At 38.9% G+C, this 13,464-nt stretch overlaps 1 long non-coding RNA gene across 1 annotated transcript in view; it reads left to right on the forward strand.

Annotated features, from left to right (window-relative positions):
• LOC117539372 overlaps positions 1-13,464 on the forward strand; it is a 41,495-nt gene that overhangs the window by 19,947 nt on the left and 8,084 nt on the right. Inside the window, exon 2 of the long non-coding RNA XR_004567992.1 lies at positions 8,311-8,340. This is a non-coding gene — a long non-coding RNA (uncharacterized LOC117539372). The remainder of the gene's footprint in view (positions 1-8,310; positions 8,341-13,464) is intronic.

A 13,464-nucleotide genomic window follows, 5' to 3' on the forward strand; every position in this document is an offset into this window, starting at 1 on the left:
ACGGCAGCAGACAGTGAGGTCTTTTGTCTCCTCGTCTGTGCACCAGGATGGGGGCTATCAGAAATTCCCCCTGTCTTAGTTCACATGATTCAATGAGAGCCCTGTGTGTCAGACTGAGGGCTGTTCTTTTTCTGTCTATTCATGTCATACACCGGAGGGGAAGACCCGGCTATGCTCATGGCTGGAGGCCTGCTTTTACTCATCCAACAAGAAAACAAACTCAGAATTCATTTAGCTCATAATTACATTCCTCCTCATACTGAATGGTGCTTCAGTCAAGTCAGAATGTATGAAATAAGTGATGGTCATCTTCTGAAAATCCTTGAAATCCTATAAGTTAGCCACCAAACCTTTGCAAATCTCTCATCAACCACTATAGCAACTATCGAGGTTCCAGGAAAACAAATACATAGTTGGTCTTGAAGCCCTGTTGAAGATTTGGAGGAAGGCACATGGTCGGATTTGAGTCACTAATAAAAAGATGTCTTGCAGACAAAGGGGCTTTTCAAAATTGTGTTGACCACACTTTATACACGGAAACCCACGGAAACCCACACTGCTCTCCTGAGGCACCTGACCGCCCCAAAACAGGAAATCATGACATTTACCAAAACAAATTTTGGTCATGCGATTCAAAGATACAAGCATCTCTCTCAAAAGAAATGGGACCGTCTACATAAACACATTAAACTCTATGTGTGACCATTGGGATTGCTACACCATCAGATCTCTGGCACATGGACTACAATGAACAACAATTTGTTTTATGCAAATGGTGTGTGATATTGTCCAAAATGACAGGGAGAATGGTGGAATTTGTCTTTGAAATAGCCTTGGAAAGGAACTGTTTCTCCTGGCAGTGGGAAAAAACGGTATTTGCTGGCACACGTGTGTTCATTGGACTCCACTAATGTCCATTCTGCTTGGTTTAGAAAATAGTTTCTGTCTAGTAAAACCACCCATCTTCCAAAAGTGGATTCAACCCAAAGTGAAGTAGAAAGAATGACTTAATCTTATTCTAGGGAACTTCATTTGTCTGTAACACTCCCACAAGAACAACTTCATTGACTGTTTGTTGCCTTGGAACCAAATCTTGTATACAAACCGTAAAAGATGGGAAACATTAGGTGGGAGTTTACTTGCATTTGATTTGCCAGTTGGGCGGCCGTTATCAATTATCACAGCTGGTTTACACATAAAATATTTAATATTTCTGCTCTGAAGCATAATTTCATACACAAATAGAATTAATTCAGTCTAAAATCGTTGGTATCCTGACTGGGATATGTGAGCTAATGAAGAGAAAGTCAAATCAAATTACTAACAGTACTTAAACTAAATGTAAAATAATTATGTATATTCTTGTTCCCTGTAACCACATCAATTCTACCAGGGATTAATTGATGTGTTTTTTAATTTATTTTTGTATTGGTGTTGTCCCTCGGGGTCACCTTAAACATCAGTCAGAGCCTCAACTTCTCCTCCTTCTCTGCACTAAAATAAAACTTTCATCCCCCGCGTCCCTTCATTTAGATTCACACAGCTGATGTTTGTTGTGAACAGGCGCTGTCAGAGAGGATAAAGAAAGGTTACCTGGTGGCTGAGAGCGAGACGCTTTACACCAGCAGATTTATCCACACTGATGTTTTGATGTCACCACCGGCTCCTCCAGGCACTTTGCTGTTGTAACGAACCAAACCCCAATCAAATCTTTGAAGTAGTCATGTATGCATAAGCGCCGTCTACCTTAATGCTAAATAATTAGCAAGCGAGCACACGGCTCACTGGGATTGCTACCTCAGGGCTAAACTTGCTTTCCCTGCTTTGATCATTACGTTAATTAAATCTGGCTCCCTTGACAGGTCGGGGGCTAAAAAACAGGTAGGTGTCATAGGCACCTCGGCGAAGACAGAAGCACCTGGTGTGTGTGAGCGCTCCAGCTGTCAGTGGCGATGCCTTAAGAGTCAGACGGCGGTGGCGTTAATTCGAACCGATGTCCCAAAAGGGGAGGGGAACAACTCAATTGAAAGACACCCCGATTCTCCGGTCTGGAGGCGGGCGAGGCTGCAGCTTTTGCGGCAGCTTTGGCCAGAGGAGGAAAGAAGTCATGTTGTCAGACCTCAGTGTCAGCTCGCGTCATAACCAGCGCCTGAGGGACAAATTAGAAGTGTGTTTCGAGAGATGTGTCAAAAGTGTTCTCGGTCCACATCACAACAGAGGAATCGTGCGAAGAGGGACCTAAACCAAAGTCAAATGCCAAGGGCAGCTAGAGCAGCCACTCACCTATGGTTTGTTTAAATCAAAATGGCTCGAAACTATGAATAATTACTCAAATGTGCATTCATGTGTAGTTATTTAATGTCATTACTCATGTTTGACATGTACAGGAAGTCAGGATAAGACTGTAAACACCTCGTAGAAAAAGGAGCTTACTGTTGTGTCACTAATTATGGTTAGTACATCAAAGGCTAAAGGTCACAGGGTGTACCACCATGAATGCCATTTTTGTTGCATACAAAAAGGCACATTCATTATATTACTAAATATTTAAATGGAGCCAAACCCGCCACCACCAAAGTAACCCCTAACCAGAACAAATTATTGGGTTTTGTTTTGGTTAAAGTTGCAAAATGTAATGTTTTCTAGATCAAGATTTGAATTTGAATCGCATAAGATCTCATCTGCAATATGGAAATCTAACTCAACTGAAGGATCCACTGTGCTCCAGTTGCAGGTGCATCAGTCCAATATTATTATAATATTTCTGGGAAAAAGCTTAATGGAAACAATCCTTTAAAAAGATAAAAGTGTTTATCTTTCCCTAATTCAGGCTGGAAGTGGGAGTTTCCTGCACAGAAGCTGACACGGGGCAGAAAAATCTCCCTGTCCGCGGTGAAAACAGGGCAAATGTCATTCATCTAATACAAAATCATCTAGATTGTGTTTGTTGGATCAGTTAGAATAAAAAAAAAACGACTTTCTGCCTGAGCCCAGCGGCCTTTCCTCCACATCCTCATCCAGCGGCCCCACACCGCACAGTGTTCAGTAGTAATTAGTGTCTTCAATATGTTTAACCATCCCACATACCTGTTTAATCAAACCCTTTTCTGGGCATGTATTCAACCTTCAAAGGCAGCGTTTGAAAAGGACTCGTGAAAACACAAAAGCGAGTCGTCTGTGAAGCTCCTTTTGATCTAGATCATTAACGTTTTGGAATCAGAAGTTGACATAAGGCCCGGTTTTGTTGCCGCACTCCTGGATCCGTTTCTGTGCGGTGGAAGTTGAAGATGTTTGGAAAATTGCTCCGATTATAGTGTTCATGTGCCATTTGATACCGGTTCCAAGAACAAGGGGAGCTGCAGCCAAACTAGACTACACCAATAAGAGCTGGCGGAACTGGCCGTCCTTTCATAGACCACATGGTCTCTTTACCGAGTGGACACATTTTATTATCATGGAAATTGACTTTGTAATTTCGGTGTGAACGACTCCACCCTGCTCCGTTTACAATAGAGATATCTCAACACAATTAAGAGTATCAAGAAACAATAGTTTACTAAAAAGCACAAAGGAACTGAACTCTCACTGTGCATCAAAAACATCATATTTAAATGAAGTGCTGCTGTTTCTCTGTTGTACCTTCCTGTCTCTAAGTAGAACAGCTCATTACGGCTTGGATGAAACCTTCCCTATACTGATACAACTTTAAACCTGCTTGCCATCAACATACTTTAACTCAAGATTTTGGCCGTATTCATCAAAGTCCATCGTTGAAAAGTTACCGCATCAAGGGAGGCGTTCAAAGCCAGCTGATGGGAGTTCTTCATCGCTCTCCAACAGGAACATCAAATGACGACACAATACGTTCTTGGACTTGACAAAGAGACGGATGGGCCTTCCTCACTGAAGCTCTCTCCATCTTCAAACCCTTTTAAACACGAGCACGTGCTCGTCCAACCTCTTTGAGACCGATCCTCTGCATCAAAACCCAGAACTGAAATAGTCAGTTCATCACATGAACTGACTATTTCTGTCTTCCTCCACAAGCCTTGAAGCTCTGACGCCTGCGCCCACAGGCAGCGTTTCTGAAAAATCACAAGAAACTCATTTCCTCCCTGGATGGAAAATAACAAAGGCATTCCTCGTGACAGGCCCTTCTTCCTGTCATCTGCGGTCCACAAGTCAACTGATCTATTATTAGAAACCCCGTCCTCTTTGCTTCTTTATCACAACCAGACTCTCATCAGGTGATTTGATTAACAAATGACAGATGGGCAGGAAGTCTGTGAGGAGTTTAGGCAAAGGTAAAAACAATGAGTGTGCTATTTGGGATGGGAAATGCAGAAGTATTCACCATTTAATATTCAGTTTCATTACTCGCTGTAGCAGTTGTATGACCTAGTTCAGAGTAATTAGGTTTACACTTTAGTAAACAAGGATATTGTTCCTGGTGAGCTCTCGATATCTTGCCGCAGAGCCTCAGTGGGGATTATCTTCGATCTTAAGAAGATACCTATTTGCTTGTTGATATTTCTGCTTTAATAACATCTCTCTATCCCATCGGGAAAGCGCACAGAGAGCTCGTTGTACTAAGATATTCATGACACTATCTCATGTCTTCATTGTCAGTCGTACTGTACATCTCTTGGCTTTGTGTGATGGAGCAGGTGCTGTGTTCCGTTCATTTTGTATCTCTGCTGCCACATTCTAACCCTTTTAATCATATCCTCCCTTTGTGCCTTTCACTTTTCAAAGTTTCTCCTGGTACATGGAGGTTATTTATGGGGATGGTTAAGACCAAATACAACAAATACATAATTCTCAGTCACCTCTAGTGGCGCCGATTGTGTGATGGAGCTCAGGAGCTTGGAATGGTTGTATTTATTTTGCAGATAGTAGTTCCAGCAACCACACTGTTGTGTTTTTTCAATCTTACAAAGAAGCTTGAACAATATTTCTGGAAAAACATTGCTGTTGAACTTATTTTGAATACTGTCACCACTACAAATCCCTTTCACCTCAATGTTATAACGATGGAGGCTGACATTTTGGAGTTATATCTTGGAACTGTACAAAAAAAATCTATTTTTATTTTTGTAAATCCTCCTTTTAACCAATTAAACCCAGCTCAGTATTCACATATACATTTAAAGTCAATTAGAACGTGGGCAATATATGCATGTAGGTAAGTCTGGTGTGTCATATCACAGAAATGAACAAAAATGATTATTTTATAGTTGGGTAAATCGCCCTTTCAACCAATCAAATTACAGCACATGATACTGTAATGGGCTGCGTAGTGTCAACAAGATGTAAACAAACAAAACATAGGTTCAGTTGTATCCAAATGTGATATTAACCAAGCTGTTCTAATTAAAAAATGAACTACAAACTCAATCTAATACAATAATCCTGTACACTTTTTAAGGCGATGACCAAAAAACGTGGACAGTATATGCATGCAGATTGCTTTGTCGTCTAATGGTAGATATACTATTCCCTCACATGACAAAGTGTGCGCTGCGAGTAGCTACAGCCATCCGTCACCCATCAGCGAGCGTGTGCAAACTCTCCGGCAGACAGACGAGCTCGGCCCATCACAACAGTCCATCGTACACTAATATCTCGGGGCATCAGAAGCAGAACTAACAAGTTAAGCCCAAACATTGGGGTTTGCATGGCAGTGGGGGAGTTTATCAGTGTGTGTGTGTGTGTGTGTGTGTGTGTGTGTGTGTGTGTGTGTGTGTGTGTGTGTGTGTGTGTGTGTGTGTGTGTGTGTGTGTGTGGTGTGTTGTGTGTGTGTGTGTGTGTGTGTGTGTGTGTGTGTGTGTGTGTGTGTGTGTGTGTGTGTGTGTGTGTGTGTGTGTGTGTGTGTGTGTGTGTGTGTGTGTGAAGGGGGGGGCATGCATACATCAAACAGAGACGGTCGGTCAATATTAGGGTATGGAGAATCAACACGCTCTTTTAAAGGAGAGGCTTATGCTCAAACATCACAGTGCCGGTTGCAGGGCCTGTGCATTTCCCGAGGCCCGGATCGCCATTTCTCATTTGTTGCATTAGCGGGAAAGACGGCGTACAAATAAAATTTCCCTGAGCAAGGGAAGGTATCTTTGCATACAAAACAAGGCTGTGTGTAATTTTCAACGGGGCGAGAAGGGGAAATGAAAGGGCACGAGGGGAGGGATAAATATGCACCTCCATCACTCGGGAAAACACATTTAGGACATTAGCATTTTTGAAATAGTGCATTTAAAGAGCCAAACTGTTTTCCTGATAAGAGAATGAGCACTGTGGGGGTTAGAGGTGGGATTTAGACATGGAGAAGGTGGAATTTGCCACATAATATGATTATCTGGATGGTTTCCATTTACCTCTTTGAGTATGACTTTACCTGCAGGCGCATTTCTTTCCTTCCGTGTACAGAAAAGCTTCAATTGGACCATTTTTCCCTCTTTATCTCACCTGAACTGAAAGTTTTCATGGACATTTATGTATGAAGTGAGTCTCATTAGGTGTAACATTTGGCAGCACGCACAGCAGCTTGTGCCATTCAGCGTTGAGGAGCAGAATAACATGTCTCCAGTTATTTCTGCATCAAAACAGACTACTTTTACTCACACTTCATTTTTAGAAGCCCATTTTAGCTTTATTGGCCATTCTCCGTACGCGTAAACACACAAACAGCAATTCCTCTTCAAAATATTAGAGTCTGTGCTGATTGCCGCCACCTGCGTTATCACACAGGCGACGAAGCAGATGTAGGAGAACGACTTTGTGTAGAAAGCACAGCTGAGACGTGGCGTCAAATCTGGCAAAGTGCTGTAAGAATCTGTTTGATCTGCAGCACAGAGGAGAATTCAGCACTGACGACGAATGTCTGCCAGCTGAAGACATGGAAGAAATCCAGACCCACCTACAACCACTGCATGTGGCCTGGCCACAAAATAGTACACTGCTGGTCAAATATAGTGCAGGAGCTCGAGAGTATTTTTGGTGACGGGTGTGATGTGAACCTTCTGTTCTCAGTTTCCTGTATGGGAAGATTTATGATGAAAACTCTAAAAGACAGACGACTGGGTCAATAGGCTGCACAAAACATGATTCAATCTCAAAATTATACACTGGAACCAAAGTAGATGTCTTTTGTTCTTCTTAAATGGAATTTTGAATCATTGTTTTATATCTTTCTATAGCTCAGTGTATCCGTTTACCTGCATGCGTCGACACACATCCATGATTTCATTATGCGTTTCACTTTGCAATATACTCTATTGAAATACCATTGAAACAGCAGTTATACCATTGAAACAGCAGTATGTGGTCACATACAGTTATATATATGAAAGCTAGACCAGTTACTCCTGAGTCTCTGAGTCATAACATGTCACATTCGGCCTCTACGTCCCTCCCTCTAGCCACTTCCCCTCTCATTGCCATTCTCTTCCTGTCCACCAGATGCCCTCTGACTTTTCCTCCATTCCCGGTCTCATCACTTTTGAAATCGCTCACTCACAGCCTTTTAAATGTGCAGGTTCCACTTTGTCTGCATCTAGTTTCTATCCCAGTCATTGAGTCATTGATTCAGCAGCTTCTTAATGACTGTTTAAATGCCTGCCTGTGTTGTTCAACCTGAATCAAACACATCAAAGAAAGAAAAAGCAGCGTTACATTAAACCAGTTTGTATTCACAAGGACAATTTGTGATAATAAAGCATATGGGTTGATGAAAAGTTTAACATCATGGTTCCTTTGTTTAGTGATTTGTGTTCCTTTCAATTATCTGTATCATTTCATTTTAATGACAGATAGTCTAAGCAAACACTAAAACGCTCTTCTTGTTCGTCTCTAACAAGACTTGTCACTTTACATTCAGGTTCGCAATCAAATAATAGACAATAATTGACTTGTGGGGTCTCCCGCTGCTGTAAGCTTCACTGGCCGTCTGAAAAAGCCATGAATGAACCGCTCTCCCTCCACCTCTCCCTCTTGTCATGCCAAATTGTGTTTTACAGCATCTGTTCATTATAGATGGCCGACATGATGGATATGGTCATAATATTAATGTAAGACTGACACAGCGGAGACATGAATCACGGCCGACTTTATTTCAAAGCCAGCGTTTCATTGGCCCACCACTAAAAAGTGATATATAAATGTCAGCGAATGGCAGCCGTAAAGCGTTATGAAGTACATTTGATGGTGCATTTTTACCGTTATCAACCCGCTGTTATTTACTAATGTGTCTTCTTCATGTGACAGCAGTCTTTTGCGGATTGTGTATTTAAAGTCTCCATCTTTTGTCTTCTTCAGGTGATGGTTTGGCTGGGAGAAGATGGAAAGGTAAGATCAGGCAGAAAAAAGAATTGTGCTCATATGTAGTGAGTGCCTTTGGGTACGGAAGCCCAAGAATGACTTTAAATTGAAAGCATTCAATCAAATTGAACTTTCATTTCCCATATGTATATACCATCTTCGACAAGGGGTCATTACTCATTTCAAACCATGCATTCAGAGGGATTTGGGTTTTTTCATAAAGCATAAAGAAATGAAAATCTGAAAAATATAAGTAGCGCTCTGTAGTCATTCCGTTATTTGTTTCAATTGTTTTGATTCATAATCTTAATAAGAGAGAGAAGTATGTTTGACCAGCTGTTCTCATTGCAACATGATCTATTAATGTTGTATACTGCGAAAGGAAATGTAGTACAAAATAATATGGAAGCACCCTGGAGACAATGTTACAAAAAAGCAAAAGCAACACCATTAATAGAAATATATTTTTAAATGTAGGCGTATTTAAGATAAATTGATTATATAAACGTCACTCGTCTTTTCCAATTTTCAGATAACATAAGCAAATTATCCCCGTTTAACTGCAAATACATGCTTATTGAAATGTCCTCCAATAAAAAAAAAAAAATTGCCAATCAGTTAGACTTTAATTATTTCAATTATAATTCAAACTTTAAACCATGAATATGTATTTCATTTGGCTACTGCACAACAAACTTCCATTTGAACTTTGGCAGCCACGATGATTTCTCAAATATGTTTCAAAATGAAAGCTTGAGTGCATTTCTAAAATACATTTGGTTTGAATGTAATGATTTGAGTTGGCTCGTGGCACTCCGGACGGCTGTCAGTGAGATAGGGAATCACGATGGAATAATTATCCGAGCTAGCATCAGCGTCACTTTCAGTTTGACGTGATTGAAGAGGCTCGTGTTTTCACTCGTGCGGATTTAAAAGTTAGAAGCTCTTTGGCACTTTCTGAAACATCGAGCATCAGATTGAACTGTGTGTGTTGAATGTTATGTTATTGCACAGATGTGATTCAAATATTTGATATACATTTCTTAGAGGCTCAGACTCACTGGAACTTTGATCTGATTCTGGTCTGGTTCTAGCCTCACAGTAAACAACTGTAACACACTGTCCATAACAAACACTCTGAGTCTCTCTCCTGCTCTCAGAATGGATGTGTTCAGATTAGTGACTGCTTGCCTGTAAATGTAACTGCATGTAATCCTCTCAGACTCAAACAGCCGTCAAACTTACATTTATCACAACTTATAGTAGTTATAGTCAACAAATTATCATTTTGACGCTTGTTTTAGTCAATTATCATGTTATCTCAATACATCTGTAACATAATCCAACACTAAATATGGCTGTGTCTTTATTTTGTCATTTTACCCGCTTAAATAATGTATTTCTATGAATTCTAATTTATTTAATTTATTAGTTAATTTGATTTATACATATTATTATTTAAAATAATGTCCTTAATGTAAAAAAAATGCTTTTTGACTTTGAAAAGGCGGGTTTATTTGTATTAATACTGTGTATATCAATACAAATACTTTTTATAAATACATGAACAGACAAACTATTGAATAAAAATGATGTATATATACATATTAAATAGAGGAAGTCCAGGTTACTTATTCAATAGTGCTATTAATATATGTAAATAAGTGTTGAAATGCTTCATACAGTACTCTGTCATACAATACTAAGAGCTAGTGTTCCCTTTCTGATCAGAAAATATTAATCTTAGTCATTTTCTCATCAGGAATTCAGATTTGAGTTCTGTAGCTGCATTAGGAGTTTCAATATTGTGGTGTTGACATTTCTGAGGCTTTCAGTGACAGTGTGGTCACAACCTTAGTCTCTCCACCCTCATATAATGACAGATCTGAAAAATGAAAGCCATATGTATATCCAAGTAAAACATGTTTTCCCTTTAATGGCTCTGGAAAAGCCTCCATCAACTGAATACAGGAATGTTCTGCTTATTGGCGCTGCACACAAATGCAAACATGAAACACATATAAAACAAGGTGGAGTGTGAGGTTTTTAACTGCTAATACAAATCATAGGAAGTTTTAAGTAAACATTTCAGACACAGGCAATTCAAAATGCTAGTAGTGAGATTACTTTGTGTTTACGTATTTTTTTAAATACAGAAAACATACAAGTAACACATGTACCAATACACAAGTAACAATAAGATGAAAAAAAATTATATTCAACTGTAACAGACTAAAAAAAGACAGAATAAATCAAGTAATGCAACAATCTAAGAATCTTCAGTAACATAACAAAACATTTGAATAATGATAATAATAACTGTGCCTTCACAAGGTACCCATAATACAACATCATTAAATCTGGATTAAAAGAACATAATACACAGAAAACGCAATTTAAAACAAATGTCTATGTATGATATAATTCAGCAGACTCAATGTAAACGTCCTAATGTTTATTAAAAAACAACAAGACGCCCTCCTGAGCCTCTGATTGGCTGCTTGTCTGTGATGCTGGAGGAAGGTTAATGTCACTTAATATCATAATCACTGCAACTTAAATGGTCAAGTGGCCTGCTAGATATACTGTGTGTGTGTGTGTGTGTGTGTGTGTGTGTGTGTGTGTGTGTGTGTGTGTGTGTGTGTGTGTGTGTGTGTGTGTGTGTGTGTGTGTGTGTGTGTGTGTGTGTGTGTGTAGTGTGTGTGTGTGTGTGTGTGTGTGTGTGTGTGTGTGTGTGTGTGTGTGTGTGTGTGTGTGTGTGTGTGTGTTGTGTGTGTGTGTGTGTGTGCGTGCGTGTGTGTGTGAACAAATCCTGCATGACTTGCCTGGATTGCCTCCGTGGTGTTACTGTTCGCAGATAAAAAACAATCTTCGTCTAATATTTTTTCCATGACATCAAGTAATGTAAATTACGACGGGGTGTTGGTATGTAGTCTGTAATTACACATCACCTCCCTCCCTCTTCTCCCCCCACACCCTCCTCCCCTCCCCTTCCCGTTCTTCTTCACGCCGTCAGTGGATCTCGTGTTGGGGTCTGCTCTCTGCTTCCTGTTAGAAAGACGACTGCTGCACCCTACAGTTTGAAACTCTTCCCTCATGCAAACACTTCTCCTTTTCTCTCACTGAAAACTGACCAATGTTCACGTTTATTCAATATAAAAACACAAAGGAGGCTTCTCTGACATCACAGCCAGATGAAACTCCTGACCATCAGACGGTATTTTTAGTGTTTTAACTAAACTTCGTCTTCCTTTCGACACGGTAATGAATGAATAAAGAGTTTCAGTGTTATGCTGAAGCTTTAAAGTGCCTCCAAGTCTTCAATAATTACAGCCGTCTGGTTTCACTCCCGAGTTTTACTGTCTTATGATGGGCGAAATGAAATATCAAAGGCTTTTCTCCCGTAGAGAGTAGAGTTTTCTCAGCATATAAACTCTGAATATTTGCTAGAATTGATCATATTTAACTGAATTTACACAAAATATTGTTTTATTTTACCGCATTTCAAAATCATGATTTATCGAGTGACAGATTGTCTAATAAAGTATTATTCTAATTTAAAAAATATGGCAAAGCCAGCACGCTAAATCTCAAATCTAACTGCAATCCACATTACTCGCTTGTTGTAAATTATATATGTAGATATTTGCAGTAAAATATTAAAATGTAAGACTTAAGAAAGTATGAAATCTGTTTCCACTGTTTGTCATTAATAACAGTTAATATGTTTCTGTTATGGTGTTTTTCCTCTTTACTCTGGCCTTTTTAATTAGAGAATCTTGCTCAATACTTGATTTCTTTTTTGGAAATATTTAATTAAATATATTGTAAAAGTTACTGGCATTTAAAAAAAAAATGTTTGCAGATACTCGATTTGGAGTTTAATTTAATATAATATCATCTGCTTTTCTGTATCCTAATGCAGCTGGAATATTGCATACTTTTGAGTGCAACATTTAACACACAATTATAATCCTTCCTTTGGGAAAAAAATAAAAAGTCTCATTTGATAATGTATATTTAAATATGTGTATGAATTGCACTCATTAAAGGCACCTATGGGTCTGATGTGTTGATTATGAATGCTCCTAGCTTCAGGGTCACCACATCTGACCTTTCAGTATTTCATTTAGATTTTGTTTGGTTTTTTTGGGCAGCTTTTAAATTAACAATGTTCCTCTGTTTAGTCTTCTCCACCTTTTGTGAACATTTAACAGATTATTTAACTTTTTTTCAATATGCAGATTTCATATAGAGCTCATTTAAATCCTGAATAGTAAATAAAACATATGAACCAGTGAAATATGTCTTTCTGACAGTTTGAGTAACACCACAGTGTCAGTTTCTCCTCTCAGCCATTCCTCGATAGCTCCTGTTTCAGGATTAAAGATGCCGATATTCACAGTGTCTCTAAATGAGCTTTTTCACCACCCTGAATGTATACCTCACTTTGACCGGATTCAGTTCAACCTAGAGATTTGAAAGTGCACGATTTCAGCTGTTAAGTCATTAAAAACAGAAGTATGTGTCAAACTGCATCATATTCACAATGGCAGAAATAGATGATCCGTTTATTCTCTCAAATGTATTCTGAATCAGTAAAGAGTCTGCCAAATATCAGGACAAGATGAGGTTTAACTCAAAACGTCATAAATACCTCTGGTAAAAGCAGATAATGCTATGCTTCAAACTTTTTAAAAAGCCACACCCTGTCATAATTATCATCATTTATTCTACACACTCTTATATACAAGTATTTCTATATTGCTGCAGTCTCAGAATAAAAAACGTATCTGCATATGTTCTTGAATATAAACAACAATAATATATGTACACACATCCATCCAACATATCATTTATCTTTTTATGACCATTTAAGTCATTGTGATCTCTATTTATAAGCGTCTCGTGCATTATAGTAATTGTATCATTATCTTGTAATTTTCAAAGCAATGACACCAGTATATAAGTGTACTGGATAATGATCCATGAACATATTTAATATACAGATGCAATCACAATAGACGTACTGTGTCTCACAAATTAACTGCCTATTTACAATATGTGTCAGTGTATAGCCACATGATATGTAATTCATTGCATATATAATCCTGACATCATTAAATGCATATGTGCAATTAAAGTGTAATT

This window comes from Gymnodraco acuticeps, unplaced genomic scaffold (genome assembly GCF_902827175.1).
Source record: "Gymnodraco acuticeps unplaced genomic scaffold, fGymAcu1.1, whole genome shotgun sequence".
NCBI lineage: Eukaryota > Metazoa > Chordata > Actinopteri > Perciformes > Bathydraconidae > Gymnodraco > Gymnodraco acuticeps.